The 7,767-nt window shown below is 34.4% G+C and overlaps 1 protein-coding gene across 1 annotated transcript in view; it reads right to left on the bottom strand.

Moving 5' to 3' along the window:
* LRRC7 (leucine rich repeat containing 7) overlaps positions 1-7,767 on the bottom strand; it is a 597,129-nt gene that overhangs the window by 439,850 nt on the left and 149,512 nt on the right. The gene's annotated exons all lie outside the window — the stretch shown is intronic.

Raw genomic sequence — 7,767 nt, 5'->3', positions numbered from 1 at the left:
TTCTTTTTCTTCTCTTTCTTTTCTCTTCTTCTTTCTTCATTTATCTTTCTCCTTTATTTCCTCTTTCTCTTTCTTTTTCTTTCTACTTTCTCTTCGTTTCTCTTTTTCTTTCTTTCTTTCTCTCCCTCCTTCCCTCCCTGTTTCTTTTCTTTTCTTCTTTCTTTCATCCTTCCTTCCTTCCTTCCTTCCTTCCTTCCTTCCTTCCTTCCTTCCTTCCTTCCATCCTTCCTCTTACTCTTTCTTTCTCTCCTTCCTTCCCTCCCTCCTCTCTTTCTTTCTTCTTTCTCTCTCTCTTTCTTTCAGTTCTCCAATATCTTTTTAAATTATGGCTTTCTAGAGTTCCTTCTGAGCTAAAACTGATATTGACTATTACCAAGGTATCTATAAACACAGTTTTACAATTTTCCCTCCTTCAATATGAAGTTGGCCCAACTGAACTTTGAATTTTGAAGGTGCTTTCCTTTCCACCCCCTCATAGGATAAGCATGTGCCACTTTATGGCAATCTAAGATGAAGAGTCTAATTTTATAAATCAAATACACTAAGGACTAATAATTTTCATTATAAAAATGTTTTTCATCTCTGTTGAGTTATTGCTTAGTATTCTTCTTATCAAAATGCATGGTTCCAATTGTATATATATAGATATAATTTATCTGTGAAGTATTTATCATTCATGACCTGTCATTCACAAAGCCGTCAAAGAAAATTGAAAAGGAAGAAACTTCTGTTGGTTTATATAATGTTTTTTTGAATCTGTACTGCTAAGTAATTGAAACACAACTTTACACATTTTCTGTGTTTATAGAAATATCTACTACTATAAAATTTTAAATATAAAACATTTATTCACAAAATTTTGATTATGGATACTGTCATCATTTCGTATACATTTTTCTTTGCATGTATATTTTAATTATCATTACTATCGAATAAGTCCTATTAAATTAAGAACTAGCTGTATTAAGTTCTGTCTTGAAAAAATATATGTATATATGTAGATATACATGTAAAATAAGTTTTTAATTGCTAACTTAGTTCCCTTCTCCATACCAATGAAATATTTACGCAAATACTTTCTAAAATCCTTTTAGATTTAATATTTTCTGATTCTATTACAATCTTCAAGATACATTTGTGGATAAAGAATCAACTCTGACCACTTTAACATGGAGCAATGAGATTTTCAAAGATTCTTCTTGCTATTCAAATAATCTTATTTACTCTTCCCACATTCTTAAATTCATTTTTTATCCATTTATCTAAACATTTCATGCTTTTATCATCGAACCTCCAATTTCATTTCTTGAAAATGTCAGGAAATACTGATAAATGCAAAGCTCCTGCTTTGTGCCTGGATTTCATTTGAAATCACCTTGAATTTTTGAAATGTAACCTTCAAAAAGGAATATAATTTCACTTTATTTCTTAGAAGCATTATTATAAAATAATATTTATTAACGGCTTATGAGAGGAACCAATGCATTTACATAGTAGATAAATATGTCACAAGACATAGGGAGATTCATTTACTCTTTTTATGAAGGAATAAGTATTGAATTAAGGGCTCTAAAAATAAGACCTGAGAGAGGATACAATATTTAAATTCATGTTTCTTATGAAAGTAATTTCATTATTACTGACAGAAAATGAGTTTCCTGAGATCCATGTTTCTTCCTAATTATTTTTGTGATGTGATATATGTTAACATGAAAACTGCTAAGTATAAATTAAAAATTACAAGACTATTTGGTAATTATAGAGTAAAATTCCCATAACACTACTGAATTCTATATACTTAAGCATAGTAAAATAACATAGTATCTACTTGCTAGTTATTCCTGTCTCTGCAGACTTCTAGGTTGTGACCACTTTGACTTGCATTTTTTTTCATGTAGCGGGCTCCTTTAAAAAAAAAGAAAATTTAAAAAATTTCAATTAACTGCAATTATAAATTGACAAATGCATCTAAATGAACATAATAAGCAAGAATGGAGTGTGAAGAGCTTAATTAGATGTGTCCCTAATTGTCAGGTTACATATCCTATAAGAATAATTCCACAAACACTACCACTAAACATTCGAGCTGTGGGTATATAAATCCACGGTGGAATAAAAGGATGATACTGTTGTCCAACACTCTTCCTTAAAGCAACACTTCGATATTTATAAGCAAAATTGCTTTGTATAGTGCTTTTCCTTCTTGCTCATTTTATTTCTAATAACTAAATAATAAATGTAAAATGTATTTTTTCTTATCTTGAATTTATAAAAAAATAAAAAAATTATAATTTAGATTCATACAGGTTAGAGTTGCCTTCTCCTCTAATTATTCTGAATCAATAAAATTTTATATTCTTGCTATTATACCTTAAACACTGATTTGGTGATTCACAGTGATCATTAAAACAAAACTAAATGCTTTGACATTGTTAGTTATTATATGTGCATATAGTCATAGCTTAATGTATTCAGTATATTATAACTAAAATAACTGAGCCCAAAATCCCCAAATGCATTTGTAATTAAGTGTATTTTAGAAAAGTGACTTGCATGAGACTGACGGAGATATGCACATTAACTTGCTGTTGCAATTTGCACTCTATACATTTATTATCCCATGGTTGATATGGGAAATAAAAAAGAAAATGTACTTTAAATTTATTAATTTGAATACTCAATATAAAGCCTTTATATCTATGTCTATAAAACCCAAGACTCTCTATATAATCATTAAATGTATAAGTCAGGACTATAGGGAATTTCCATTTATCAGTGGGACAGAGAAGTATTTAGTTCATATCCAGAGTCAGGCAGGGCCTGGTATGTCTTAAGAGTCATAAAGGGAGGATTCATTATCATTATTACTTAGTGCAATGGTTCTATTAAAAATTTAAAAAAGGAAATCAAAAGGCCAAAAACTTCAAGATCTACTTAAACAAGCCAATTTTACACAGTATGACTTAGATACTAAAATCTTTTCTTGGATTTGGAACTTTAAAGGGTATTTTGGAAAATAAAAACTACAGTGACAATATATAAATAGCAGATAAAATGCTGAAGATTATGTTTAATTGATACAATTCTTTATTTGCACAAAATGCATATTCTTAGAATCAATAAAGCTTAGCAAATGGTGTGTTTAGGCAGAAGGAATTTCCTGATAATAAATCCATTGTTAAAGTGAGATAGAAATTATGGTTTTAACGTGATAAAAATGCTTCTTCTGGTCTTGCCACTGTTCACAGAATAAAAAAAAAACCATCAGATTCCTAATCTCGGTATTCAAGTTAAAAAGTGATTCTCTGCCCTTCACTTTACCCTCAACAGTTTTTCAACACATACTTTACGGACCAGGAAGACTAAAACACCTGGTGGAATTTTCCCCACCCTGGCCCCCACTACATCTTTGTTCATGTTGCTCCTCCCGCTAGGAATGCCCTTCTACTGATTTCTGCCTGTGGTTTCACCACTCCCATCAAAGTCCAAATAACGAGCTTCCTCTTCCAGGAAGCCTTTCCTGATTCCTTTCAGTTGTATGTAATCTTTCACCGTCCTCTAAATTGCCATTTCTCATTTCCTCTCATAACACTTTTCAATAGATTCTAATTATTCATGTTTCATCACATCAAATGACTAAACTCTAACTTTTTCATAAGCTGCTTTCCTCCATGATTGATCTTTGCATTTCAACAAATTTCAGGATGGTACATTGTAGAGTATAAGCACTTCCTACTTTAAAAAAAATTGATAAATATTGCTTATGTATTAAACTGGACAATTTTTGTTGGTAAGAAATTTCCTCCTAGAGGGAGACTAGATATTGTTGGAAAAATTCCTTAGTATGTCCTCTTGGTGTAGAAGAAGAAACACAGGGGAGTTGAGTGTGTCTGGGAGTGGCAGAAGGAGAATCTCATTCTAGGACGAGGGAAGGCCTGGAGAGCAAGGTGAATTGGTGTAAGGCTGTGGCCACTTCATATAACATACCTCTCTGCATATGATTTTTCTTGCAAATTGTACAAAATATTTGTTATGAAGGTGCTGGATGAGTTTAGCATTGGGATTAATAAGAGACAGAATAAGAAGAGAGAGAAGAAGAGAGTCCCAGGAATTAGCAAGATTACTGGGTAGATTTTCTAAGCAAAGCTCTTAGGTGTCTGATACACGATAAGCATTCAGCTATTGTGATTAACATTTTGTGACTGGAAATTCTTATTTGGGGAAAAAGGCTGTATTAATGTTAAACAATTCTCTCTATTCCCCAGAATTCAAACCCTTTGATCAGTTTCATACCAGATGCCATGCAGATTCCAACCCTGTGTAATTCAAGTAACTAAGGTTTAGCTGAAATGATCATAAATGTAGCTGGAAGTTAAGGAAACAGCCATTCAACAGTCTGATTAAATACCATTTGATATAGCATAGGCCTACAACTTAGAAAACAGGAATCAGATAATTTAATTTCTTTTTCTGTAAAATGGCAGTAATCATCAAACTTAACATCTCATAGTTGTTTTTTATTTATTTTTAAAATTTTTTTTAAGTAAAATAAGCTCTTTTTGTTTGTTTCTGAGACAGGGTCTCACTTTGTCATCCAGGCTGGGGTGCAGTGGCGTAATCACAGCTCACTAGTGGCCTGGACCTCCCAGGCTCAGGTGATCCTCCAACCTCAGCCTCCAGAGTAGGTGAGGTTACAGGTGAAGGCCACCACACCTGTTTAAATTTTGTGTGTTTTTTTTTGAGAGACCAAGTCCTACTGTGTTTCCCAGACTGATCTGGAACTCTTAGGCTCAAGTGAGCCTCCTGCTTTGGCCTCCCAAAGTGCTGGGATTACAGGCATGAACCACCATGCCTGGCCTAAAATAAGTTCTTAAGAGCAAAGACGCTCCTTAGAAGAAGGGTATTTGTTATTAGTATTTTTTATTATAATAGGTAAAATTATATGTGCCTAAAATATATTATTACAGTATCCATGAAGGTGATATCTTAAAAATAAACTATTATATTCTTGTTGTCTGTAATCCTGTCATTTTGCTGAAAACAAAAAGTGCCCCTTCATGTTCAGGGAGATTCACCATTCAATACCTGGAAGGGAATATGTGTCTGAATTTAGAACAACAGATCTTTGTGTTACATAGGCAGCAGTTATTATTTTAAGTACGCATAAACTTGCTTTTTTCTCTTGCAGATAGCTGAAATTGGGCCTTTCCATGGCTAGTGCAATATGTACATCATCACTCCACTTCTTCATACAAGAGAAATAAAGCCAGCAAGGCACACATACTTTTAAATGCAGTATTTTATTATTCTTTTATAAGAGACCAAATGCACTTAGTCACTAGTGATACTACATTTTTAATGCTGAAAGAAAAAATAAAAAGAACTTTTGGTTATAATAGAGACCAGAATACCAGCCCTAATGGTTCTTTTGTTTGTTTGTTTGTTTGTTTGTTTGGTGAGATGGAGTCTCGCTCTGTCGCCCAGGCTGGAGTGCAGTGGTGCAATCTTGGCTCACTGCAACCTCTGCCTCCCAAGCAATTCCCCCTGCCTCAGCCTCCTGAATAGCTTGGATTACAGGCACCCGCCACCAAGCCTGACTAATTTTTATATTTTTAGTAGAGACAGGGTCTCGCCATGTTGGCCAGGCTGGTCTCAAACTCCCGACCTCCGGTGATCTGCCCGACTCAGCCTCCCAAAGTGCTGGGATTACAGGCGTGAGACACTACAACTGGTCTGTTCTTTTTTTTCTAAATAAAATACTTAAAAAGTTAAATTTTAAAGTGTGTGCGTGTGTGCGTGTTCTTTTTCTCAGTGCTACCACTATCCTCATTGGTTGGGGATACACTTGGCTAAGTGACTGAGCCTCCAGGTTAAAGTCTATTTTAAATGACTTTATGAGATAACTTATATATGAAAGTATTGTTTGAAAGCCTTTTGAAAGGCTCCTTGCTTTGGGCCATAACTCTTTTTAGTGGCATTTCTGATTTCTAGATTTTTAGTCAAAATTTTGGAAATACAGTCTCCTCATGCAGTGCTTTGATTACATGTAAATGATGACACAAGATCCCCACTCATTGTGCATACTAGGTACATGCTAATTCTTACCAGCATATACTTCCTGAACTTTCTACATCTTTCTGTGATCCAAACTGCATTTGACTCCAGTTTGACCTGCCTCCAACATGCTACTCAAAAGTGGAAAGTACGTGCTAAAAGTCCTTAGGGTATAAGCTCCTACTTAAAATATGGTTTCCCAGGGGCAAAGACCTTGTTCAGTTATGCTTATAATCAGTGTTTATGACTCTAGACACTGTAATATTTATCAAGTGTTGCTACAGCACTTGAGCCGTGACGACACGGTAAATAGGCCAGATTTGAATGCCAAGCACTACAACTACCCAGCTTCACATTTCAATTAAATTTAAAGGAAATTGCCTAATGCAAGTGTTTAAAAGTTCATTAAAATTAACCTTTTGAATTGAGAGGGTGCAGTGGGCACTCGGGATAATACCACAGTTTTAGATTTAGGTTTTCAATTACTGAATAAATGAAAAATTCAGGGGATTTGAAATGTCAAGGATGCTTTGAAACAGATACTGAATTGGCTGAGGACTTTAACTCAGTCTCATGGTCAATGTTCTCTAGTGTTTTGTGACATGATTACTAATAGTCATTGATTATTTAGTACCAACAATGTGCTGGGAGCTGTTGAAGTACAGACACTGCATATCAAAGAAAAGTGATAAGCATTACTTCAGGCAAGAATTATGATAGAGAACATATTTAGATTGAATTACAGGTTTGACAGAAATTTTAAACAGCCACACTCAGTTTATCATTTTAGGAAAAATTGCACCACAGCCACCCTCAGTAAGGGAGAATTTACTATATTTTGAAGGTCACCAATATCTTCCGAAGATTCATTACGATGTGTTGTTACATCTTACAGGTGCTCAACCTATAAGAATTAGAGTTGGAGGGCTTTCCGGAAAGCATGAGGTCATACACTCAATACTGGACTTGTGAGATCTGGGTGGAGCAAAGAATGTTTTTGAGGCAAGCACTATGAGTCACTTGAATTTAAAAGCAGGTCTTTAAAGTCTATGTATAAATATCTTCAGAAACTAAAAGGGAAAAAAGAATTCCAAATTGAGACCAAGTTCTGGTTATCTAGTCAGTGTGGGCTCTGGGATGCAATATGAATAAGCCCCACAAAAGAGCTTATCTTTGAGGGGCAGGGATCTAAATCAGATTTAGATATGACCTGAGAAGTGCTATTTTGGATGTGTATACATTATATCATAGGAATCTGGAAGAGAGGCACTCAGTACAATCTAGGGGTTCATAAGGGGCTTCTGATGGGGCACTGCCTTAGATATTCCAAGCATTTTATATACTTTACTACATTTTAATTAAATTTCAGGAAACAAAACCAAGATTCTTCAAGTTTCTTTCATGCGCATGGTTTTGCCTTTAGCTCAATAAGAAAAAGACAGAAAATAAAAACAACAGAGACTGTAGATATCTATAAAGTTTTCATTGTTACCTTTAAACATGCACCCATCTCCAAATCTGTAAACCCTACAGGGAGGAATAGACAGTACAAAATTGCTTTGCTGGTTGCTGCTGGCAAGAGAAGGAAGCCCTGAAGCTGTAGTGAAGACTCTGAGCTAAACTGGGCCACTGTTTCTGCCTTTCTCTGCTCTGGGTCTCCTGTCTTGACATTTTTTTCTTTCTTTCTTTCTTTTTCTTTCTTTCTTTCTTTCT

The sequence above is a fragment of the Colobus angolensis genome, unplaced genomic scaffold (genome assembly GCF_000951035.1).
Source record: "Colobus angolensis palliatus isolate OR3802 unplaced genomic scaffold, Cang.pa_1.0 Scaffold158, whole genome shotgun sequence".
NCBI classification, from domain to species: Eukaryota; Metazoa; Chordata; class Mammalia; order Primates; family Cercopithecidae; genus Colobus; species Colobus angolensis.
This window is presented reverse-complemented; position numbering and strand designations above follow the sequence as displayed.